At 32.6% G+C, this 26433-nt stretch overlaps 1 protein-coding gene across 2 annotated transcripts in view; it reads right to left on the bottom strand.

The window, feature by feature from the left end:
* Positions 1-25359, bottom strand: part of LOC106672627 (Ig-like and fibronectin type-III domain-containing protein 1) — a 383279-nt gene extending 357920 nt beyond the window's left edge. For both annotated transcript variants that reach the window (XM_014404191.2, XM_014404192.2), the window contains exon 1: positions 25301-25359. The gene's annotated coding sequence lies outside the window, so the exon portion shown is untranslated. The remainder of the gene's footprint in view (positions 1-25300) is intronic.
* Between the last annotated feature and the right edge of the window lie 1074 nt (positions 25360-26433).

Below are 26433 nucleotides of genomic sequence, written 5' to 3'. Positions count from 1 at the left end.
TCTAATGTGTGCGCCTACCCTGCTTTTTATTCTGTTTGGTCTGAGCAATATATTTAATATCACACCCCAGACAACTATCATCTATAACCACATTCGACTGGTTAATTTCACACTTCCTAGGTCTTTTGCCTTGGAGTAAAGCCGCGCTACCTTGTTGTTATAAGTTATTTTAATACATATCGTGCAAAATTTTAACTCACTCGATAGATCAGTTATGTAAGTATTAGATTTTCTGAACACAGACTCAGAGCGATGGGTGTTTGTGTTTTCAATGCCATCGAGCTGTCTTTCGGGATTAAGAAATTGTTGAATTAAGCACCTGGATAATAATTTTATGTAATTATTCTTATGCGGAATATTAATAATCTTAATTTTGTTTTTTCCCCAAAAAATTATTGTAAGTATAAACACCCTAAAAATCAGGTTCCCCGCAGTTCAGTTCTACAGCTTTAATACACCAATCAGTAACAATGGTATCACCTGTTTGATACTGCTATTGATCCATTTTCTTTTTTTCATAAGTAAATTGTATAGACGTATGGTAAATATTAAAAATATTCAAATATTATGTTATAATAAACTGAAAGCTCGGCAAGTCGTATCTGGTTTTTCTCAGACCATTCCCTGATGTCAACATTCAACATTACCTCAACTGGTCGATCAGCACACAACTAATGAATAAATCATAAAAATTGATACTATCTATTAGTACTGGTTTTACGAGGGTATTTCAACTACGAGGTTGTATGAACTCTCGGGATGCCGGTGTTTTCGAAAAAGAATTTAATGCACAAAAAATTTCAGTCGTAAAACAATGTTCGTTCTTTGGATTAGGACACGCGCTGCGCATCAGGGTTTTATATTGGATAATTCTTCCGAGAATTAATTAAGGCCAAAGATTGTTTTCGATCACAGACGTTCTAGATTTTGTAGTAGGCAAATGGGGTATTTCCGCTTGTCATGGCTTCAAAGGGCCACTAGTAGGCAAGCGAGACCAAACGGGCCTAATGTCGAAAGATGCTCATGATAAATGTAAATTTTATAGCAAAGCTGATTATTTAATTTATTTTCAAGGCGTCACTAGGTGAAAGTTAATTATTAAACTTTTTTCATTTGGTATTAAACAAAGAGTGTTATTTAGGACAGTTGACTAATTGCATGTTAATTCAGAATTAAAAGACGAAATCAATTGATACAACATGAACTAGTTGTGACAGTGACTAAATCAAACCGATACGTTCGTGACAGATCATTTCATGAATAAAATAAAGGAAAATTTGCAAGTTAATAATATCAAAGGCAATATTTTTTCAAACTACGATGTTGTAAGAACGCTTGGGGTGTCGGTGCTTTTGAAAAATTGAAAGAATTTGTAAGTATATCGGGATCTTTATCCTACAGTGCATTGTTTCATTTTCATCAATATATTAGACATATTTCTAAGCAGTATTTATTGTAGGCCGCATCTTTGTGCAGTAAAAGAAATCTCAAAATGTACAAACTCGTACACTTAAAAAACATGCAAAACTTAGTCGACGTTGATTACATCAATCAGTAAAAACTGTTACACATTCATCTTGGCCAAAAGCGCGAGAAGCGTAGAAGACGGATAATTCTCACACGATTAGAAAAAACCATGTGAGGTTGACAAATAGACACTTTTGAGCCGTTATTTTTCCGGCAAATAGATAAACATATTAATTATTTCAACTAATTATACTTTTTACCAAAGGTTTTGGTAGAGATGAAAAAGTCAGTGTCACGAGCGGGATTCGAACCCACGACATTCGCCTCAATACGCCGCTCTTCTAACCACTTGAGCTATCGTGACTTCCATTCACTCGGACACCAACTCCTCATCTGAACCAACAACCTTTCGAATTTCCCCCCGTCGTTTTTCATGAACAAAAGAATAATTAATTGAATTTATTAATATAATGTTCCAATTAATTGAAGGGTACCGTTCCTTGATTCCTTGGCTCCATGTAGAAGTGCCATCGGATATGATAATTGTGTTTGCGCACGGTAGAGTATTACCGACGCTTGTTTCATTGTATGTAGAACTTGTATACAGGGAGTTTTTCTACTCAATACATTAATATCACAAGCACTTTCTACGCCCCAAAAGGAAGAAGAAACACCATATTCGATACTCAACCCTTTCGCAGATATTCAATATTCTTTTCTTTTATTTTTTGTTTAACTCTCTATAGTTTCCGTCATAAATCCAACTGTAGCACTTGAACCATTATTTTCATCGTCTGTGGCCGCAACGGTTTAGGCGTTGACACTTTAAGATAAAGGTCGGGGGTTCAAATCCAGCCGCCCCGAATTCGAACCCAATATACCTACAAGTGGGCTTTTTTCAAAAACATCGGCTCCCCGATGTTTCATATAACCTCGCAGTTGAAGTATACTCGAAAAAAATTCTTTTGTAGGGAAATCCAAAAATAGATCATTTAAAAACCGTTAAATTTACATTACGAAGACACCCTTCTAGACACTTCAATTTAATTTTTGGTAGCAAAACAAACACTAAATCTTTCAAAAACTCATTGGCTGCAGTGTGGAAGGGGTGACGTGGTTGAAACAGTAGTGACGATAATTTGTTAACTACAGGTGGTCAAAAGAAGCACATTTTCACTTCTTCTTTTTTTTTTTTTTTTCTTAATGGACCTATGTTTTTTCATGTTAGCCAGAGAACGTAACGATGCTGATTGATGTATTTTGTGCATTTATAGCATCGTAATTTTTAGAGGGAAGGGCATGGAAGAAAATTCCAGGGGTGACGATAGGAATCGAACCCACGACCAAGTCGATAGTCTGTCCCGCTGATCACTCAGCTTCCGCAGTCTCTTATCATAAATCTTTAAGCTACAAGATGGTAACCCCCACGTGTTTTTGGATTAGAGGTACAAAAACTGTTTAACCTTCATCGAAGGAATCTCAAACTCAAACGAGGGTTCGAAACAGCAGAGGTCATATAAACCCTCAGGGTGCCGGTGTGTTTGAAAAAAGGCCCATTTGTAAGTATGTCGGTTTCGTATGCAGGGCCGCTGGATTCGAACCCGGGACCTTCACCTTACAGTCATGAGCGCCGTGTCAACGCCTAAAACAAATATTTATTATTGCGGCCACCGACACCCCCTCGAACTCTATTAAAATTGTCGGTGTTAATCCGCAGAATAATGGCTATTGTGGCCACAATCGATTTAAGGGAAAGTTTCGGATGCATCATTACTTCGGCTACCAAGAGAAGACAGTGCTCAGCAAAAGTTAGCAGTAATTGCTGTTTAGCGGTAACCCCGATGACCCCTAAGTAACTTTGTTCAAAATTTAGTGTTCTCATAATACCCCGAGACAAGATAAATCTGTTGTTTCACGTCGTTCCATTCCGATTAAAATCGGGATCGTTATTCGGATGTTACGAGTTAATTAATTCAGTTTTCCCTGCGGGACTGCCACCGCAACGAGATGTTAAGGGGGCGAAATATTGTTTATTAAATACAAGTAACTTCCAGAGGAGTGAGCACAACTCCAATTTCAAAGATGAACGTTTCTCACACGAATACATCCGATTCCGGTTCGGAGTCGATATCGCATTTTATACTATCGGTAGCTTTCTTTACAGCCCTCCCGATAAGAGCATATCAATCGGAAAAAGAAAATAAATGAGAAAATCGCTTTCTACCTCTCCTCCCAGGGGAAATGTAAAACAATAAATATGTAGATTGAGGGAAAACGTAGAGTCGCGTTACTTCGGAATAGGACCCTCCGATTGGCTCCGAATCAAATTACCGAATTTCCTACTAAAATTGACAATTTAACGCTGTCAATATTTTTAAACTTCAAACATAAATACGTTACGTTCATCTCGTGTAAATTCAATCGATATATCGATTATTGTAGCGTACCGTGCAAATATTAAATTAAAAAGAAAGGGGAGAATTATAAGAGGTTAAAAAAGGGGTTAAATAATGAACGGAAATAAGTTTAACTCACCGTTCGGCCATTCTTATATGTTTCGGGTTCCATGGCTGGCACTCGCGTGGTTGTCGGCATAAAAGCGGGGAAAGCGGGTAAACATGAAGAGGCGAAAAGACAAGTGTGAGGAAAACTAAAGGAAAAGTCAGAAAATTACAAGCCATGCGGTTTTACATATTAATAACAGGTGAGCCTTTATTAATCAAATTGAGAGAGTGCTCGTAAACCCCTTTTCTTCAGGAGGAGCCCTCGACAGAACAAGAAAAAACTGCTTTATGAAAACAAATTTATTAATTGTCCAAAAGATCGCAATACATATTTTAAAAACTGTTACAAGGCTTTAGCTATTCAGCTACAAAAACAAGGTTTGTGGTGTACTTTTGAATGTTTGTTTTGATGCACGTAATGATTGAAAACGATTAAACCAAAGAAAATATTATAAAAAGTCAGCATGATGATTATTTGTCTGAAAAAATATTTACACTCTATAAAATGTTAATAAAATTTAAAAAAAAAACTAAATAAAAAACAGCCATAATAATATCTGAATCTTTGTAAAACTTTGGCTAGGATCATTATCAATTCATGAATAAAACATTAATCCTGCGCTTCTTCGAATGATAAACAATTCAAATATTTATTATAAAAGAAGGAATTCTACTCATGAATAGCAAGATTTATCTAATAAACCACCTTTAAAAACATCGTAACTTTTGTCATTTTCGTCCGATTACAAAATTGAAGCAAGCAAACAAACATTACAAAGTACAAACATATCACAGGCATATAGATTTCCAGTGGTCCTGAACTGAAATTTCGAAAGGTAGTGTTCGAAAGGTTCTCAAAGGTATGAGGCCGTCCTTGGCAGTCGGGAATAATCCTTCGTCCTGCCCTCTCTACTTGATATCCATATATTGCCCCACTTGTCCTCCTCTTCAATAAGCAACACCTCTTTAAATATATTGGGGTTTTGCTCAATACTGGAGTCAGCTCCTCATTAAGTGCCGCCTCCATGTCTCCTAAGTCCGGCAACTCGTTTGCTTTCCATGCCTAGGTGGGCTTTGACCTTCATAACACTCGTTTTGTTGCCCTCAGCTCAACTGCCGTTAAGTTCTGATTACTTCACATAATCAACATTGGTTGTAATTATTTAGAGAGTAAGTAGTTTTAATGTGACATCTCAGTTAGTTTTAATTCAGCGCTCAAGTAATATAAATAATATTGTTTTGTTAAATTATTGCAATGAGCTTACGTTATCAAAAGCCAGCTAAATATTAAACTTTTTTATTGCAGTAGTTTTTTTTCCAACACGGATTCAGTTATAATCACTTTAATTTGTGAATTTCCAATTACCTGGCAGAGCAATTTGATAAATATTTGGCTAGAAATATATCTAAATTATCCACACTTAAATTATTTCTCTTCACTCAACGTGGAAGGACGCTGGAAAGAAAGAGTACGAGGGAGAGAGTGACAGCGTGAGTGAGCGAGGGGTTGACAAAGACCGAACAATTATTTTGAATCCCCACATTTGAAATATAAACAAAGAAATTTGTCCAAAGGATCAAACCACTTCACATTCCTTTATACCATGCTCAATTAAAACCACGGTCTGTGCCGGGATTCGAACCTAGGACCACTACCGTGGCAAATACGAGTCGGACGCTCTAATCACTCGGTACTCAAGGAATTTATTTCATTTAATTAATTAATTTCATTATTCATTTAACATTCAACCAATTCAATCACGAATAGAAAAACTAGTTTCTTTTCATTTGGACAATGTTTATGTTCCATTGAGAAATATCGCTACTTTTATACTTTTTTATGCATGTTGTTCATTTTTTATCATGTTAATCAATATTTTTTTAAATTCATTTATTTGTTTACAACTGAGCGTAAAATATGCAGCAGCCAAAAAATGTTGAAATTATTCAATTAAATCTTATTAATTAATTAAATTAATTTATTAATTTAAATTTTATTAGTACATTGTGTAAAGTTGTAGCGTGGACAGCGTCGTTTCAGTCTCGACGAGGAGGCGGGTAATGTCGAATGATAATTCACGGATTAACGTATTTGAGTGATCGGGAATTTAGAATGAAAATTTTTGAAACAGAATTAGGAAAGGTCGGATGGGAATGGGATTTTTATGGCTATATAAATTTTAAGGTGAGAAACATAGAAAGGAGCATTAACAATCATTCGCAGAATTTTAGATTGTAGGGTTTGCAGTTTGTTAAGATTGGAACGCTTAACGGTTCCATGCAGTTCAAGTTCGTATGTCCACAGTGGGGCTAGCAGGGAAGTGTATAGTGTTTGTGTGTATGTCTCAATCAAGTATTTAAATGTTCATTTCAGTGTTAGTCACAGGCAAAGCGATATCCTCTATCTATCCCGTCCATCCTGTCGTCCGGCAAGGGAGCATTTTTGAACCTCTCCTTTACATGATATATACTGCTGACATACTCAGAGGAACAATTCTCTCCACTTTTTCTAACGATACAGCAATCCTTTCTCCACATAAAGATCCAGTCACCGCATACAGAAACCGCCAAAACAATTTGCAGTGCCTCGACTTTTAAAACAAATGCAAGGACCACCTATTTTTTTAAAGGGATTTCACTACCCCCTGTCGAACGCGTAAGTTACATGGGACTCCACTTGGGCAAACGACTTTCTTGGAATCCGCACACAAGATCAAAATAAACGAACTAAACAGACGCTACAAACTGTAATTATCACTACTCGAAAGACGATCCAAACCTCCGCTTAATTAAAAAAGATTAATATATAAACCATGGTTCTCAAACATATGTGGACTAATGGTATCGAACTCAGGGTCAACCATGCATTCCAACTCCCTACGCATCCAAAAACTCCAATCAAAAGCCGTAAGAAAACTTGTTAACCCTCTTTATTGTATGTTCAACCTCTCCCTACATTGAGACTTTAATACTCCCATTGTTTCGGAAGTAGCGAAAAGCTATTACAAAAAATTTCATCCTTTCCACACATCTCCAATGCCTTGGTTCGTCAGCTCAGTTCAACTACAGTCAAAATCGTTTATAAGAACATCCAAGGGACCGTCTGAACTTGGTTCTTAAACCCGATAGTTGCTATATCCGGTAATCAATTTTTTTCTGTTTAATAATTGATCAATTTTTTGAAAGTTGAAGGCTCTTTCAGTCATTCCTCCGGAAGTACTTTTAAGGGGTTGAAATTAGCAATTCCATTTAGTAACAAGTTTGGAACTAAAAAGCGTTTGCGAATTTCAAGCTCTGTTTAATTATCATTGTTTAGGTTTTAAGATAAAAAACAAAAAGATTAATCACAAAAATTTTATTTACTGCAAAACTGAAAAATAGTCTGTAATATTTGTTTGTTTATTTTTTTTATGAATGTAAAAAGCATTTTCTGTAATGGTGACAAGTTCTTTCACTGTCATTTTCATAGATTCCTCTGCAAAATTGTCATTACATGTTAAAAATTTATTTACCACATTTATGGCTGAGAACATTTCCTTCAAAGTGGGTCACGAAAATTCGCTTGAATCATCTGTTATGGCATTGTCGTCTTCTAAATCAATTTCTCCTGCTTGGACCCCTGCAAAAATTTCTTCATTTGTGATGATTCCATGGGCAGTAAGACTCAAATCTACGTCTTCATATCCTTGAATCAAGCTGTTTTCAATGGGCAAATCTTGAGCGGAGTTTTGAAGTGTTTATTTTCTGCTGTGTGCTGTTATTTTCTCATGAAGTTCTTACAAAAGGTTTGTTTTCTCAGAAATACAATAATTTTAGGTCACTAAAAGCGTGACGAAGAAAATTAAAAAGTGTTCATATTTATTTTTTCTTAATCCATATTTTCTTAGTGTCATAATGGACCATATTAATTATTCCAATTAATTATTCTTTTTACCTAAGGGTTTTGGTAGAGATGAAAAGTTCGTGTCACGATTGGGATTCGAACCCACGACCTTCGGCACAAGCCGCTGCTCTAACCACTTGAGCTATCGTGATTTCGATCCCCTCGGACACTAACTCCCCATCTCAACTTACAACCGTTCTACTTTTCTTTCTTTTTGCCATATATTCAAATGTCGTGTAATCACGATACGATTCTCAGCGACTACGGCTATCAATGAAGCAATTACTTTCTTTTTAAATATTAAATTAATCCATGTTTGCTTAATGGCCATAATTGATCGTACTAATTATTCTTTTTATCTAAGGTTTTTGGTTGAGATGAAAAATTAAAAATTTATTTTTCTAAAGGAGGCTCACTACTGGTAGATTTCTCCCCACATTTTTTTCGTGTCAATTTTATTCTTCTAGCATTTTTATAGTTGTAATTGTTTTACAGATGTAAAACCAATAAAAAAAAGTTTACGCTTGAGTCTCGTATGGGGGTTAGTCACGTAAGTGTTTATCGAGATACAGACCAAGGTATGGTACGTGGCTCGCAATGGGGATGGGAAGATTATTGAAATGTAACGAAGGTAGAGTTGGGTTAACGATGAAGACAATTTATTCAGATTTAGATTCATTAACTGCGATCTTCCAACCACTATACCATAACACCACGCAAACGGGATAAGGAAAAACATGCGTACTTCAACGCAGGACTTAGTAGCAGACGCAGTTTTCGAAGGCAGAGAACTTCATTTCAGTTTTGTGAGTTTTGTTAACGGCTTTTTCCTCCAAAAGAATTTCATTAAAAGTCAGTTTTGGTATAAACCAAAGTGAACAATTCAAGTTTTTTTAAAAATATAAACAAAATGTAATAACTATTTAACTGTAGGTCATGGCAGAGATGATAAAAGTTTGAACTGGGCTATTCCAATTTCGCTCACGTTCCATTCCAACCTTGGTCGACAATTAAAAATCCCGCAACTCGATTAATTCCGACAATTTTACAATGTCAAACCTGTTTTGGTCTTTCACCGACTTAACTCCTCCGTTAAGAGACTAAAACAGCAAAATAATCTCTCGGCACTTTATTCAATACGTATTTTCCACTGAGACGAGGTTGAAACAGAACATCAGAATTGATCTAGAATAACATCTGGCTCTTAATACATTAGGAATAAGATTTGTGAGATTTATCCTACCAGAATCTAGGCATACTTCGGAAATGGAGAATATTAGGAGAGTACTAGTGTATCGGGAAGTTATAAAAACATTTTCCCCTTCAATGAATTTAAAAAAAGCAGAAACCCAATTACAACAACGTACATATTATAAATCAGCCGATCCAGCCGTATCGGGGGGCGTATTCAAATTCCGATTCCAGTTGCATTAATTCACTTTCGCCCAGGTAGCAGCTATCGAGCTGTATGCAGATGTTTTCTCCGTTACAATAAATTTACAGGGTGGCTCATATTTTAAGCCCTCATCGCCTGTCCTCCTGCCCGTCCCGCTTTGCTGGAATCCTTCAGTTATAACCTCGATTAATTACGATAACAGCCAGTAGGTACAATGTGGGATTTATAATCAACCTTGAACAGCACGTGTTATAACGTGTATGAGTACATTCTTGTTAAAAAGGCTTCGGAATTTTCTTCTTAAATTATGTTGTTTTTTTTTAATTACACTTCATTAACGTATACTTTTCCTTTTTTTAATTTAACCATGGCCCTGTTTCTACAAACAATTCTAATCGGTTTTGTCTTTATCTCCATCGTTAAGAAAAACATTATTCAAATTAAACAATAAACGTGCATCTTTAGGCATAATTATCAATTTACGAGATTTTTCACGTCAGCTTAACGTTAAGCAGAAGATTATTTTGTTCTTCTGTTAAAACAAAAACAGTTCAATCATCTAATTACCATAATTTACATAATTTATACGCTGTAAGCCTAGTAGATTTGAGAAAGAACGAGAACAGCCGGACCTTAAATTCGAAAACATCCGATTACCTTTGATCCAGCGGTGAACATAAAAAAACATTAATTTTATTAAATATTAATCCACTTACGTTTTAATTATTCATTTAATTTTATTATATTTTGTTGTGTAAAATTACCACCTTGAAATGTTACAAATTAGATATTACAAATTGTAGGAAAAAATAAAGTATATATACATTTATATATAGTATATACATGTATCTACTACATATATGTATATACTATAATGTATATATATATATATATATATAATAATTGCATATACTTGCATAAACTATTTGCTATTTTCCTTACAATTATAATAATAATCCATTATATTTTGTGGTCCGATTGACCAAATAACTTCTTTCAATTAATTAATCTTTATGTAAGGTATTGGTTGAAATGAAAAATAAGGCAAAATTAAATATTATTATTATTATTATTAAATATTAATCCATTTAAGTTTTAATTATCCATTTAATTTTATTATATTTTATTCAGAAATCGTGAGATGCGGTCTGGTGTGATGTAGGTTTCAGAAAAACATTTTCTTTACAGTGCCAACGTTTCGATCTTTATTGAGATCATCTTCAGGGCCNATCTATATATATATATATATATATACATTATAGTATAAATCGCTTGATTTTATTGACACTATCAAGTTAGAAACATTTTAATTCAGATAAATTTTAAAATGTATCAATATATAGTTAATAATTGCATATTCTTGCATAAACTATTTGTTATTTTCCTTACAATAATAATAATCCATTATATTTTGTGGTCCGATTGACCAAATAACTTCTTTCAATTAATTAATCTTTATGTAAGGTGTTGGTTGAAATGAAAAAGAAGGCAAAATCATATCTCCGGTACTATTGGACCGATTTTAATGACTCAGTGCTCTTTTTCTCGCCAAAAATCTTGTTTCAAAGAAAAATGTGAAAAATAGGGGTTCTCATTTAAAATTAAGAAGTTGAATTCGATTTATGTCGAATCCAGGTCGAAAAACATAAATCGACCTTACATGAACAAAACAAAGGGGAGTCTCAATTCATACTTTTTTCCTATCTAGAATCGCAAAGAAAAAAGTGAGGTGGGCGCATTAGCTTGGACACCCTGTATATACATGACCGCAGGCATAGACGTCTTGCCATATCATGGTTGTCAACTACTGAATACGTATAAACACATACATATACATTATCACAAACATGGTCACATTTATTCCCCCATTATTCTTAATACTCCTCGGGCGGAGTTGAATCCACTGCATCCTCTCTAATAACTTAGCTTTACTCTCCAGACGTCATACACTCATACAGAGTACTCGATATTCCTTAGGGCGGGGTCGAACCCGCTCCATTCACGCTAATAACTTTCTTATAATTTCCATCCGTTCCTCTGTTAAAAAACCCTTCCTTTTGTGCTAATTAATTACATTCAATCCTACATATTAATAAAAACACAAACTCTATACATATTTATACCATTAGCCCTGAGGTACTGGAAAAGCGGGCTGTGTTCGCACCCGTGTCCCAAGGCTACGCAAAGGTCCGCTGATAAATGAAATATTGGCTATAAACGTCAAGTATTCCACAAATGAAAATGTGCACCTATGTGGTCGCCTTCGGCGCCCGTGAGTATTCTTGTATGGCCTATGCGTAGACTTGTGTGTGGTTTTTTCTCTTTTCGACCCGTTCTCCCACGATCAGGGACTTCTTTCTTAACTTTCTTAACCTGTCACAGTTTGGCAAGATTATTTGGAGTAACAAGTATGATAAAAAATAAATGTAATACCGCTCGTTGGTTATTTTTTAATTACAATTAATTAAGGTTTTTAGTTGAGATAAAAAAGTCAGTACGCCGCTACTCTACCACTTGAGCTATCGTGACTTCGATCCCCTCGGGCACTAACTTCCCATCTCAACTCCACCTTTTAAATTTTCCCTCCTTTTTGCCATTTTTCATTTTTCAGTTATTTTTTAATTTAATAATATCTTAAGGTGTAATAAAATTTGTAAAAGATTGTCGTTAGTAGTAGTTCATTATAAATTAAACTCAAAATCTTCGGTTGTTTCATAATAAATGTGTCTTTTTTAAAGAAGCCGCCGGGTTTATATTTTAATCTTGAATTAACCGTAGTTGTTTTTTCAGTAGGATTTATATAATCAATTAAACAGTATTTAATTCCATTCCTTGGTAGTCATTTTGCTGAGCAGCTTTGTGGAATAAATATTTTTTAAATAATTAAGTCATGAACATTAGCGATTAAGTGTAATTTTACTACATGATGTCAAACTAGGTCGTTGCTGTGGCTATCCGGAACTTTATTTTAGCTTGGGGCTAGGATTCAACAAGTGAACAAACCTCCCAGTCGTTGGTTTTAAAAATTTAAATGTGGGGATACCTCCTTACTGGTACATTACCAATATTACAACGACGTATGATATTGATCGAGCAAACGAGAGAAGCTGGGGATCATGCTTCCGCCATTTTCAGGCATAAGTAATCAACAGGGAAAGTAAAATTGATCAGATGTATCGCACCAACTCACCGACGCTTAGTCGCGAAAAAGGATAAATGGTCAAATAAATGATTGAAATTGACGAAACAAATATGGCAAAATCAAATGCTCACCCTAAAAAAGTTAGTGTTTGATGGCCAATGAATGGATTCAATACTATGCAATAATTGTGAATTTTATTATCAACAATTAGTCGTTTTGGACGAAAAATGAGGTCATTGGGATTCAACATTGGTCAATAGAAAGGGCACTATCCCCCTTAATGACAGCGCAAGATATGATGTCACAGAAATGACATCACACAAACTTAAGACGACTCGGATTTGAAATCTTACCTCATCATTATTCGCCCGATCTTTCTTTAACGGATTTTCAGTTTTCTTTCATCTGGAGAGCTTTATTAGAGGCAAAAATGTTTAAACGTTGAAACTCTTAAAATTTACTTTCATAACTTGATTATTTTTTTACTATTTTGTTCAAAACGGCATTTATTCTGTCAAAACGCTTTTCCACAGTTATGTATAAAATGATATTTCCTTCCAGGAAGGAATTGATTTTAATTATATAAATTCTACTAATAATTGTTTATTTGATTGTTTTAGCCTTTGAAAATTGCCATTTTTTACAGAACAGCCTAAAATATCAAGTCACAAAGAATTTTTGTGATTGTTTTACAAGAAAATTTACTATCATATATTTATCTTGAAAATTTTCATGATATTACAATAAACAAATGCTTAACACTTTATATTACAATATGACGAAACAAATATTTTTCAGATTTTTCTTTTATGCCACTTTAAAACTTATCTAAATATGTGAATTTTATATCACAAAACGCTGGGTCGTCATATCAAAACCATTAATATTTTCTTTTTTATATTATAATGTTTACCAAAACAAGCAGACAAATACATCGATATTGATTAAAACCTTGATTTTACGATAATTTGAATGGTTGACGTTTCGTTGATATCCATGTATACTTATATTTAAACAAAGCAACCGGCAACTTGCATGTTTTGATGATTTTTTTCCTAGGATCATTAAAAAAACCGTATGTAAAATATTTATCGACGACTCGTCGCAATGCGATCGAAACGGTGAAGGCTATCTCACTGGCCTTGATCGCTAAGTCCTTTCCTACCTACATCGCTACATGGAAACCAATTGACCATATGATCCAGAAATGTGTAAAAGGATTAAATACGATTAGTCGAATCGAGTTGTATGTAAAGCCTAAAATCCAGGTCGGGAATTTGTAGAATAACTCAATTACATGGCGAAGGATAATATGCAGATTAGACGATTTGTGAAAATACTATTATCATTGTAAACGGAATCAAACTTACTTATTGTTAGTCCTAATTATTCGCCTAATCACCGTCCGTTAAAAGAAATTAATATTGTGGATTAATACATTTTTGTGATTCGTTTCTTCTGCTTTATTAAGTAAGTTTGTATCTTCTGTATTTGCTTTCTTTCAAGCTTATTTTACTCTTAAATGTCACTAAATATCACCTGCAACCAAAGCCAAAACAGGAAGCATTCAATCATTCTAAATACGATATATTTGAGATAACATCTTTAATGATATTTTTTAGTTTTTCCACTTTTTTTTTAATCTGTGATCGTAATGTAAAGTAATTTAACTGTAAGATAAGTTAATTGTATATGTGTATGTATAAGAAACACACTCTGATCGCATGTACCTGAAAACAACAAAAAGAAGGTTTTTACTAGTTTTTAGTCTTTTATGAGGTAACCTTTTCTCGACCACGTTTTTTAATTTTTATTGTACTTATAGTTGTAATTTTTAATTGTTAATTTATTCAATTTAAATGATATTTAGATGCTGAGCAAAAAAACGTAATGTACTCCTGTGCCCAAAACACCATGTCTTTTTATTTCCTCATTAAGGTTTAAGTAAGATATTTCAATTTTTGTGCAATTTGTTTTTTCATGTTTTTAATTGTTGTTTTTTTATATGATAATAAAACAGGCCCTGAAGATGACAGTATAAAAACTGTCGAAAGCTCAGCGAAAACCGAAAGGAAGTTTTTCTCTGTGTTGACCTCTTCCGTAGATCCTCCGAAAAAACTTCATTTTTCACTTTGTTAAAAAAAGTCTAAATATCAGTTTAAGAAAATTAAGCTTATAATCAAACAGTAAGCCAAAGCAATGATTAAATAACCAACCTGAAAACATACTGACCTTGAACTGAAATATAGTTTTCTATTTACCAATATTATTATTCAATTACATATAGATTTATTTAAATTATTTCTATTTTATTAAATTTTTCTTTATTTACTTTGAGCAAGATAGAGCTATATTTTATATCATTGATTATTTAAAAATTGTTTGTATTCTGACAATTTTTTTCGATTTCGTAATAGCAATTACGTATCATTTATTCTTATATGAAATTACTATAATAATTCGTTATTAATTATAAAATAAATAATTAACAAATGATTATGCTAAGCACGTATTTGGTTAGATAATTATGTAAGTTTTGTAATAAACAATTAGAAATTTATGGTGTAATAAATATAAAAAAGGGGCAATGATTTTGCTTCAACTAATATCATTATTCAATATAAAAACTTTGTATTTAAAATAATTGGTGAGGCCGATTAAATAGGGATGAACACCTTAGACAAAAGGGCAACTGAAAACAGTGAAATTCCCTCATTTGACGCAAACAATCCGAGAAGCTTCGAACAAATTAGATTAGTTTAGCAAGAGAATGAATCAAAGAAAGCAGGAAAGAACAACGAATCCTAACGAGATTCTTGACAGGACAAGACAGATTCTGAAAAGAAGCAGAGGAAACACAAACACACCTACTAGCAAAATGCGGTGTCACACTTACTCGCAGGAGGATTTTGGGACGAACAACTTAACCGTAGAAAAAAAAATCAACCATTGAAATCAGGGCTACTACTGGTGAACTAAAACTCACCGATGTGCTGTAGGAACAGTACCTACAATAGCTCTCAAATGGCGCAGTATATTACACACTCCGAATGTTACAGCTACATCTACATCAACCTTTTTAAGAGTATGTCGTTTTCATCATAAATTTTAAAATATTATTAATCAATTACAATACTTTTACTTTCAGCATATCGACACTAAAGACCAATTTTTTGTGAACAATATCAAAATCCATCCCATTCCTTGTCAAAGAAATACATATACGATGTTGATAATGATAAGAGAGAGAGAATGAATATCGTTTTAGGTTAAATTGTGGAAAATTTAGGTCGCGAAACGAAAGAGACAGAAAGAAAGATAAAGAGAGAGAGATGTTTTTAGAAATTATTACCAAGTAAGTATTTCAAAAGTTGAACAGAGCATAATTAACTTTTGTGCAAATTGAGTTTAGTTTAATTTAAAATTTGACGTAACCATTAACAGGGAAAAGAATGTTTTAATATGTTATTTTATTCCATACCAAAAAAATAGAAAATTTAATTAATTTCTGTTGAAATAACAGCCCAAAAGGCTGCATTGTCAATTTTGGCTAAAATTTAAACAATAGAGTGAAGATTGTAGAAAAGTTAATGACGTACCAGACACACAATTATGTCGCCCTCTGGGCTATGGTGAAAAATGCCCCCCGAGGGACACCGTTTAGGCCGTTAAGTCCGATAAAGGCGGAGAACAAAATGTCCACAGAAAAAAAAATCCTTTGGAAAAAAAAAGGCTATACTAGTTGACTTTTTCGCCAACACGGCTGACCCGAGACAGAAACCCATTGTTTGAACTTTGTTTCGGTTAAGCAGCCCGTGAATAAAAGAAGTGCAGGCTCTTTTCCCTACAAGACAAATAGAGGGCTGTCGTGCAAGTGTTTTTCCGGGAGTTGGGACTGGTCGGAAAACCGCCGTTTCTTTGTTGCGGCTGCTGGCTGCTATTAAGGCAACCGGTCAAACAAAGGTGTGTTTGGATTATATAATTTTCATGGTCAGAACGTTCCCGACCGCTCTAATCATGAGGAAGCGTTTCATTCATAAACACCCGATCGCTCAAGGAAAACGCTTTTGTCTTTTGTCCCGACCCGACAGAACGAGAGACAAAATACAGTTTCTAAACATTTCACATTATGAGAAGATAATACAAGGAACGTAAACGGTTTAGAATGTTTGCCACTTTTACGATAAACACGCTAAAAGCACTTTTTCCGTGTGTTTTTTAAAGCGGAATGTCAAGATAGCAAAAGGGATTTAAGCGGGTCTTAACCGCAAAACCTTCATTTATATATGATAACTTATTAAAAAAGGCGCAGCGAAAAATAAAAAAGAGAAAATTTCAAGAAACCAAGAAAGAAAAAAGAAAAGTTAGGAAAGGACATTTAAAAATACAATGACAGGCAAAAAATTTCACCCACTTGTAATATAGCCTGATTTGTATATACTTTTATATATTAATCAAAGTTTCACGTTTTTTAAGTTTAATAATTGAGTCTTTGTATAAAAAAGTTTAAAAAAGTAAATTTCTAAGGGAAAAAAACAAAGACGGACAGATAAAATTTGTTTTAGATTTTCAATATAGCGTATTTCCTTCTCTTCCCTTCATTACATCTCGAAGACATGTATGGTATATTTTCTACCAGTCTGGAAATGTCTCTTTGCTGGTGGTTAGCCCATTCTTCACAAAGAGACCTTTCAAGATCGTGGAGTGTGTCAGGAAGTGATAGACGTGCTCTTATTCGTCTTTTGAGGTTAACCCATAAATTTTCGATGGGTTCAAGAATGGAGAACGGGCTGGCCAGGCTAAGTCCCTGATGTTATGCTGTCGAAGGTACGTTTGTACTATGCGAGAGACAAGTGGACGGGCATTATCGTGCATTAGAGTAGGATTGTCGCTGATTTCGTCAAGGATGGCAACGCTTGATGTTCCAAAATTTCATCCACATGGCGTGTGGCCGTCAAAGACCTTCCACGAACAACAACCAACTCTGTGCGACTCTCCATTGAAATTCCCTCCCACATCATCACTGAGCTACATTGAAAAGGTTGGATCTGGGGAAAATTAAATGCTTCGTACCTTTCATTTCGCCTTCTCCACACTTTTTCTGGAGATGGAAGAGTAAATCTACACTCATCTGTAAAATGTACAGCAGACCAAAGCCATCAGCCCATACCGACTTCAACTTCTTCGAGCAGTGCGTTCAGAAATTTGGACACCTCAAACTTCTTGCAGCTGATGAATCGCGTGAACAACAGTAAGGTGCCGGTTTCGCAAAATTCTCAGTCAAAAAACGGTGATGCTGTGGCTCTGTTACCCTAGGGCCTCCAGAACTACGCCTTTGTGGGGCATAGTTTCTCGAAAACTTCCAACGGCGTCTCGCAGTGTTTCGTAGGGAACGCCGATGGCAATAGCCGCATACCTGATGGAACGAACAATAAGTGCCACACCATGCGCAACATCCACAGCAGTAAGTGGCATTTGTATGTTTAAAAATTAAAATTAAGAAAACAAAGATGGAAACTAAACAGTTTATCGCTTCAAAATTCAAATGAGACTGAATAAATATTGTAGTTTAAATTCAATAAAGAGAAACAATGAAAAATCTTTTATCCTTGTATTTGATTAAGGGTTAAGTATGTTCACCTTTAATATTCCCAATTTAAAACATAACATAAACAAATTTTTATTGATAAAAATAATGAGACAAATTAAGGGCAGAATTTTCTCTCATCGAGAAAACGAAACAAAAATTGAAAATTTTTTGCCTGTCAGTGTATCTATTTTAAATATCTTCATAGGTTATAGGTTTCATTAGAATCATCTTTTTTTAATCAAATAAGCTCATTAAAATATTAATTAAGCTCATAAAATATTAGAGTGCAAGAAACAAAATCTATTTTGTTTAAATATTTTTTCTTCGGCGATTTACAAACAAATTATGCATGGAAACGTTGAAAATATTTGAAAAAACGTTCTTCATGTAAAATATTAGCCAATTTTTGAATTATCCGGGGTATTTTTAATATTAGAGGAGACAATTTAAACTATAGAGATGTTTTCATTACTATTTTTATTTTACGAGAGTTATAAGGCGTGTGCTGAAAGTAGATATTTCAGAACTAGATGTTGAACTGTTAGAACCAGTTGCCATGAGGTTATCGTTTACGAGTGCGGCATACTTTGACTTCCAGTAGAGTCACGGTTGATAATCATGTCGCACATTGGGTTTTTAAAACAGATCCCGTGGAAAAGACTGTTGATTTCTTGCGTCAAAGAAGTATTCTTATACGCGTTATTGCGTTAACGGATATGAAATGACGCTTAATCTAAGTGAACCACACGACAGGTAGAGTTGGAATTGGAAGGAATGTAGCCACAAGAGTAAGAAAACGTGGTAATACGGGAACAAATTAACGTTTGATACTTTTTTTTTGCTTATTCATGGGCAAAACAATTCACAGTTACTGCGCTGGTGAACTTAACATGAGTACAAGCTCTACTACAGACTGGAAAACATACGATAAGTATGTACGTATTCTGTTCTTCAGAATCTCCGAAAAATAGGTGGATCTAACAAAACTGTCAAAATTGAATAATCATGTTCTTTTTTCAAATAGAAAGAAGCACCTAGAACGAATATAACCGCAACAATGGACTTTTGATGGTATATGTTATGAAGATAAACAATGTATCGTATACGCTGTACTTAACAAATACGTCGGCTTTTAAGTGTAATTAAATTTTGGGGATGGCTAGGGATATCCAATTATAAAAGAGATTAAGGTTTTTTATTTTAAGCTGTGTGGTCGTATAACAGAAAAGACCCCATCTCAATACTCAAATTTTAGTAATTCGCAATTGACCTATTTTTCTTATAATTTGGGTCAATTTATCAAAACATACAATATTAGTTTGTAAATATATATTTTCGTTTTTTTCAGTTTCCATTTTCAATTAATACGAATTGTTTACGATTCCAAGTTTTTCCCTTACACAAATGTATTCTCGCAAAAAAGACATTCAAAGCGAAAAACCGAACACTCGGACTTTGTTGATCATTTCAAAATGTATGTATGTATTTTTATCGTTATATTAATTGCAACATACTTGTTTTACTGTAAAAAAAATTAAACTAGATCAGAAATTTAAGAGTTTTAATAAAAATTATCGAATTATGATGTCTTGAAAAAAAATTCACCAAAACACGAAAATCATTTAATGATAGAAAAATTAAATTAACTAAATTAAAACTTCACTACAATTTTTTCGACCTGCTTTTGTTTTGGTAATGAGTTGTTAAATTTTTTCTCTCCCTTAATGGTGTTTTGGTAAATTTTCTTTCAAACCATCATAATTAAATTAAGAATTTCTGGTCTCGTTTAATTTGGTTTTAGTAAAACATATATGTAATTAATATAACGATAAAAATATACAAAATACATACAGTTTAAAATAAAAAACAAAATAGGTTTTCTTTTCTTTTTTTGTCTTCGACTATATTTAATTTATTGTTCATTTTTGAACTGTCAAAACTCACTTTTCCATTAAGTCGAAAATTAACCAATAAGTTTTCTGGTTTTGTTACATTTCTGAGTCTCAACTTTATTAAAAAAATGAAGAATATAATAAACATAAAAACAATCTAGTTGATAGATTTAATTTTATTTAATGAGTTAAAATTGTTTATGTTTGTAATTTGGCAAATAACATTTTCATTTGTGAAGTCTCTTTATTCTTTTTATGTCTCAGTTTATTAAAAAATAATTTTTTTTCTATGGATAGAAACTATATATGCTAACACCCTACTTGTTTCTTCAAAAAACAACATATTTTCTTTTAAAAAATTATTTTTCATGCTGAATGTTTTACTACTAATCTACTAGTTTGTCATTGTTGAAGTAAGTCTCAACTCGCACTGTAAACGAAATTAATTATTATTAACTAACGTCCAGTATGCAAATGTTGGAAACGTTTGGTTACAGTTCGTGTATTTGGAACATAAAAATTATGGTTTCGAAGTTTTGTTTACTTAGGTGTATACAATTAAAGTCGAGTGTATATAAAGTAGGAAGTGGCTAGGGTCACTGTGCATCTTAGTGGGAGGATGAAGTTTATTATAATTTAAGGGTTTTTTCTCTATAGTTTATTTTTTTTAAATGTAGTGAATAAACATAACATTTTCTACTAATACCCTCTGTTACTGTTTTATTACTTTCCCTATGCTAACTGTATTTTATATAATCTACCTTTTGTATTGGACTCAGATATAAATTCAAACAAAATGAAAGGAATGAGAGTTTTCAGGAACTTGATAGATAGCACTGTACGCGCGAGGTACTCTTTAGAATTGCCTTAAATGGATCAAAACATAGCAAACGTTTTAGAACATATAAATTATTTAAAATTCTCCACAATTTCCAGAGCGTCGCGAAATGGAAATTCGATGGTATTTTACATCATTGTGAGTCATTATGAAATAAAGAAACGCACAATATACAAAGTTGTTAATATTATAAATACCCAAAACTTTCCTGATTTTCCGATGTAATTAGACCCTTTAAGTTAGTCTTTAAAACCAATTTATATTTGTTCTGATCAACTTTAAATTGGCGCTTGGTAAAATGTCAAATTACTTATTTTCTCTAACCTAATCCAATCAGTTAATGAAAGCGATTAACTTTATCGGCTTGCTGATTTCTCAGTAAACACAATCTAAAATTAACTGAAGGAATTGGCACAGAGATATTTTAATGCAAGGAAACCATTCTTGCCTTTATCGCAAAAACTCTGTTCTTATTTTCCCAACGGGAAAAATTTTAAGTCTAGTTTGAACTTAATTTAATTGATTTAAGTGCACAGATTTTTATTGAGACTGGCCTGGTATTATCGTATATTTTCATTTGTCTTTTCTTTAATACCAAAATTACCCGTTTTGTACAAGATAATGACAGACACTAGGAAGTGGGGTGTTTGGAACATGGTGTATAAATGTAAATTATAAAATGTTTTATAAAACATGTTTTCTTACTTAAGCTTGTGCGTCTTTTTCAAACTTTTTAGCAATTCTGCTGCTGCTGAATACTGCCGTATTTTACCGGCTCTTGATTAAAGAAATGAAATGAGTTTTGGGTATAATCTCTGTTTTTCTTTTGTCCCGATTTTATTAAATTCATTTGCTTATAAATAGAATCTAGGGCTCGTACTTATTTCAATGTATGTAACTCGATAACTATTTTGTTTTTGTTCGATCGCAAGGAGAATTAATTAAACAAATGAATTGAAGGAATATTCTAAAATATAAATATATTAAATATAAATATTTAAAACAATGAATTTTTAAATATAAGTAATGGATTATACTTTTTTCACGTAACCAAACCTGATGAAATCTATCAACTTTTAGTTTCAATTCTAGATAATAAATAGTGAAAACTTTCATTTCTGTCTTTCTTGGCCATTATATGAAAAAGTTCAGCACAATTATAGTGACTACTATTTAACCTTTATTAGTACGTTGAGAGTATCTTGGATGACAAAACAGAAATTAGTCTGGATCACTAATTTAATCATATTTAGTGTGATAAATAGATCACCTGGTGCTACTTTAGTGAATTTTTCAGCGAGTATGTGGATGTATCCTGACAAAATTTAGCATCTGTTTACGTTTGTACGAATCTACTAAGTTATAAAATAATTAATAATAAATATGAGCAATTTAGCTATTTGGTATATTACAATGCTCTAAAAATAATTTATAAAAATGAATGCCCTTGAGTATGATCCTTTTACCCAATGAATAAAATTGAATAATTTTCCTTTAATAAAAAGTATGACATATGTCTAGTTTAACGTTTGTGGATTTGTTTCAAGCTTTATTACTTTTCCCCGAATTTCACAAACTATTTGAAAAGAAAAGAGAAAAAATGATAAAACCGACGAAATTTTCAAAATTAGTGTGAAATAAAAAACTGGAAAAATTAATAATAAATACGAGCAATTTAGCTATTTGGTATATTATAAAGCTCTGAAAATAATTTATAAAAATGAATGCACTTGAATATGATTTCTTTACCAAATGGATGAAATTGAATAATTTTCCTTGATTAAAAGTACGAAATATGTCGTTTCACGTTTGTCGATTTATTTGAAGCTTTATTACTTTTCCCCGAATTTCACAAGATATTTGAAAACAAAAGATAAACAAAAATAAAACCGACGAAATTTTCAAAATAGATGCGAAATAAAAAAAAAGGAAAAAATAATTAATTAATAATAAATACGAGCAATTTACCTATTTGATATATTACAATGCTCTAAAAATAATTTTAAAAAATTAATGCACTTTAGTATGTTCTCTTTTCCGAATGAATAAAATTGAATATTTTTTCTTTGAATAAAAAGTATGAAATATGTCGTTTAACGTTTGTCGATTTATTTGGAGCTTTATTAATTTTTCCCGAATTTCACAAAATATTTGAAAACAAGATAAACAAAAATAAAACGGACGAAATTTTCAAAATAAGTGTGAAATAAAAAAAATGGAAAAAATGAATAATAAATACGAGCAATTTAGCTATTTGGTATATTATAAAGCTCTGAAAATAATTTATAAAAATTAATGCACTCTAGTATGTTCTCTTTTCCGAATGAATAAAATTGAATATTTTTTCTTTGAATAAAAAGTATGAAATATGTCGTTTAACGTTTGTCGATTTATTTGGAGCTTTATTAATTTTCCCCGAATTTCACAAAATATTTGAAAACAAAAGATAAACAAAAATAAAACGGACGAAATTTTCAAAATAAGTGTGAAATATAAAGAAGGAAAAAATAAATAATTAATAATAAATACGAGCAATTTACCTAATTGGTATATTACAATGCTCTAAAAATAATTTATAAAAATGAATGCACTTGAATATGATCCCTTTACCGAATGGATAAATTGGAATAATTTTCCTTGAACAAAAAGTATCAAATTTATCTAGTTTGACGTTTGAGTATTTATTTGATGCTTCATTGCTTTTCCTCGAATTTTACAAAATATTTGAAAACAAAAGAGAAAAAAATAAAACCGACGAAATTTTCAAAATAGGTGCGAAATCATTATCAAAAACGTTTTACTTTCATGATAAATTAAAAATAGTGTTTTATGGTTGATTCGCACGAAAAGAATTTAGGTTAAACAAGTTTTATTACGATTCCATTGATATTGAAGAATAATCAATACAATTTCCTTTCTCTAGAAGTAAATCACGTAAAAATTCTAAACGTAGAAACGAGAAAATATGCTTATTTGAACTTAGCCCATTTATATTAGCTTCTGTTTCGTTTCCTTTGAGCCTACTAAGGCAGAAAATCAAGGAAGAATACATTTTCTCATCAAATTACTATTGTAAATGCAGCGTATAAATCGTTTGTCTACTTACTGCTGAATTGGTGTCTAAAAACAGAACGCCAGTGTTTAAAAAATTAAATTTATTTTAAATAGAAATCCACTTATTTGGGCATAATTGCACATAAGACATAAAACTTGGAGTATAATAGAGTATATTTTCTACCCCAATATAACAAATCGATTTTTGTCCACGAGCTGTAGCTAACAAAAACGCTTATTTTTATGTTAGCTTTCTAGCGTTAGCTCTTTTGCTGCCTACTGGGATAGAAAATCACAAATAGACTCCAGTAGTAAGTGAGAAATTCAATTTAAACAATTGTCCCATTCCAACATATAAAATTTACTCTTGAAGAGAGACTATCAAATTTTCACCCTATCTTAAATCTATCTCTACTAAATTAGTAAGTTAGGAAATGATCCACATTAATTAACTAAACCCAAAAAAATATATTAATTCTCTTATAAACGGAATCTTTTTTTAAACCAGCTAACGATTTACATAAGTTTCTGGTTCTTTCACTAATTTGAACCCAATAAAAGAAAAAAAAAACAATACATCTTTTTATACAGTAATTGATCTGTTCAGTGCAAACATTAATGAAAACCTAGCTGTTTTCTAAATATTACACTGGCCCAAAAAATAAATTGAGAAAAAAGGTCGCAAATAAATAAACCTTGTCGATGAATAAGATGAACTTCTCCATAGACAGTATGAAATATCTTTATTTTAACGTTAGCTAATTTTCCTATTGCTTCAAACCTACCAAGATGTTGAAAAACAAGGAGACAAAATAAATATTAACCAGCAATTATTCTGCTTTTCAGTAGAAGCATAGTTATGTACAATCAGTTTAATATAGCATAGAAAGTGATATATATACAGATATCTTTTGAGAAAACTATAAAAAAATTCTAAAAGTTTAATAACATTCTCTGTAGAGAACAAATTTAAAAAAAACTTGTCCAACATTATTATGAAAAATGTTTATTTCAAAATTGTGTGAAAACATTACTGTTTGGTTATTTTAAAACAAAACCTTAAGCATAAAAAAGCAAAAAGTTATCGTTTTTAACAGGAACTTTGTACTTATTATTTATTAGCAAAACGCAACTTAGGTTTTATAATTTTGACGAGGGTCGAGATTTGAAAATGTTTCAACTTTTCGAAAATAATAACTAATGGCAATTTTCGTGTTCGAACCCTTCAAGAGGACTGTAAAGTACAAATTTATTTCTTCCTATAATATGCAATTTTTTTAAAATTAAATTTTTAAAAATATTTTTTTTAAGAAAATCAATTCGTGATGGTGGTTGTCAATTTTTTCAAGAAGCGTGTTTTTTATTTTTTAAATCTTATCAGTGTTTTAGTTTGCTTTGGAAAACTTAAAATTGCGATGCTGAAAAATTTTCTTAATCCAAAAATTTAACACTATTTTATTATTAATAATAATAGAATATTTAAAACCATTATGATTTGTTTTTGTATTTTTTGAAACTAACGATTTTTACTTACGTAGTGTCGGAATATCCAAACAACGATAGGAGCACAAAACTTCACAGAGGTTGCCGAGCGACTGTCGATGGGAGACCTACATCAGCTGTCTTGAGCGCTCGCGCATGCGCCTTTCCATCAGCATATTAAGCATAACAGGCCTATTAAGCAGGACAGCATAAAACAGCACAGGGTTTCGAACGTCGTGCCGATTTTCGACTCGCATGGGCCAACCCTCTCGACACTGGCCCATGGATTTTACGGACCGCGTGAATGAGTAATGTGGATCCGTCCGTAGAAAACGAAAAGAGGTCCTGAAAGGGAGAGTATTACAACACGGTTGTCGCTTTCTTCCCGCGGACGAAGAAAAAATTCGATCTCCTTGGCTTTTTAACATCGGCTTTTGATGTAGTGTCGGACCTTTTATTCGGGAAATTCCTCTCCTCCCTTTCAAAAAATATAGTGAACTCATTGTGAGAAACACTCAGCTCGAAAATACCATAATTGACGAACTACTATTAGCTTTAAAATTTCAAGTCAAAAGGAAGCTTAGGAGTTTAAATCCAGCTTTAGCCCTTATCAAGATAACAACTTAAGAACAGTCTTCAAAGTTAAATTCGGATGTAAAATTTACAATCAGATCGCACAAACTTGTGCAAACATTTCAATTCAATTAAATTGTAAAAAGTTTGTAAAATTTATCGATTTTATTTATTATCTAAACTAAAAACTTCAAGCACAACAAAAAGACAAAATGTGTTTCTAATATGTTATATGGGCAATAATGACCCTTGGTGGTGCCTTCTATATAAATAAATATATTTTCAAACAATAATCTGTTCCATAATAACTCGTAAAAACCACTAATTTTAGATTAAGATAAAATAAATATGAAGAAATGGAACATATAAAGTTCCCATCTTTACTCATGGGTGTTGAGACCCATGAGGATCTTTAACATCCGGACTTATCCCCGAGGGGACTTCTCAGACGCCCAGTGTTCTCAAAGAGAACACCAGGAAGATTTTACATGTATGGACTTGTCACATTCCTTGGCTAGCGAGGTGGTGCATGCTAACCAAGTTCAGAAGTGCCCTATAAAGTCAGTTTTGTGGTTTCTAGCACAGCCTTTCAGCCGTGCTTTTCATCACCCC

Source organism: Cimex lectularius, unplaced genomic scaffold (assembly GCF_000648675.2).
Source record: "Cimex lectularius strain Harlan isolate CLEC.00 unplaced genomic scaffold, Clec_2.1 scaffold152, whole genome shotgun sequence".
In the NCBI taxonomy this organism is placed as follows: Eukaryota; Metazoa; Arthropoda; class Insecta; order Hemiptera; family Cimicidae; genus Cimex; species Cimex lectularius.
Note: the sequence above shows the minus strand (reverse complement) of the source record. Positions and strands in the feature narration are given on the sequence as shown.